Here is a 1,041-nt window from a genome sequence, read left to right as displayed (position 1 = left end):
GACCGAAGTCACTCACCTAGGACCTAGTCCCAACTGAATACTTTAGCCTACAACACTTAAGACAAGTAGGACACCCACTTATCCATAAGAGGGGCAAAGAGTCCAACTTTCAAACATAATGCTAACATTCTATCATGTGAAAGGCTATATAAATGTCTATTCAGCAGACAATCTAACCATATCCTCAATGTCATCAATAACCAAATTATAGCTAACCATCAATATTATAATCCAAATTCCAGCCAACCGTTAATCTCATAATTCATGAGAACAAGCTAAAATGGCAACAAGGCAAGAAGACACAAGTATAAGGCAACCAATTCATCCAACAACCAATATGTGAAATGATAATTACAAATATCAAGCATAGCATAAAACTTCCAATAACAACCAATCTCACCTCAAAGACAAACCCTCGACCCTAGTACCGCGACGGGTCATTGGTCAAATCGAGGCTGACCGGTTTAAACCTAGTTTGACCAAACTCATTCGGTCAAACAGGCCCAGCTCAGAGTCTTGGCCTACTTTGGCCCAAATCATGTGAGAAACGAAAGTAACACATTATCAATCTCCTAAACACTTAACAACCAACAAACACAACATCAACTACTAATGTGACATTAATTCGTCGAGTAACTCGGAATAGTTACCTTAAGCTAGCAAAGAGACAAGCAATAAACTTGAGAAAGCTTCTAAAACCCAAAATTACTCTTCATCTTCAACCACATATGAGGCACCTAAAATAATTATGTGAAAGGACGATATTAACGAATTATCTTTATATAAAATATGAGACGAAAATTAATTTAATTATATTTTAAATAAACCAAACTAGCGTCAAAACAATTTATAGACACGGCTCAAAAGTTATTATGACAACCTCAAACTCGGCCTAACCACCAACTACACATGGCCTCAAATTCGTGACTTAGCTAGGCCACTGCCTAGGCCACAGCCAAGCTACAGCCAGGCCACTGCCAGGCCACAGCTAGGCCACGGTCCATGGTCGCAGGCAGCCCCTGACCAGGCCTCAGGTAGCCC

The sequence above is a fragment of the Silene latifolia genome, chromosome 7, assembly GCF_048544455.1.
Source record: "Silene latifolia isolate original U9 population chromosome 7, ASM4854445v1, whole genome shotgun sequence".
Classification (NCBI taxonomy): Eukaryota; Viridiplantae; Streptophyta; class Magnoliopsida; order Caryophyllales; family Caryophyllaceae; genus Silene; species Silene latifolia.
Note: the sequence above shows the minus strand (reverse complement) of the source record.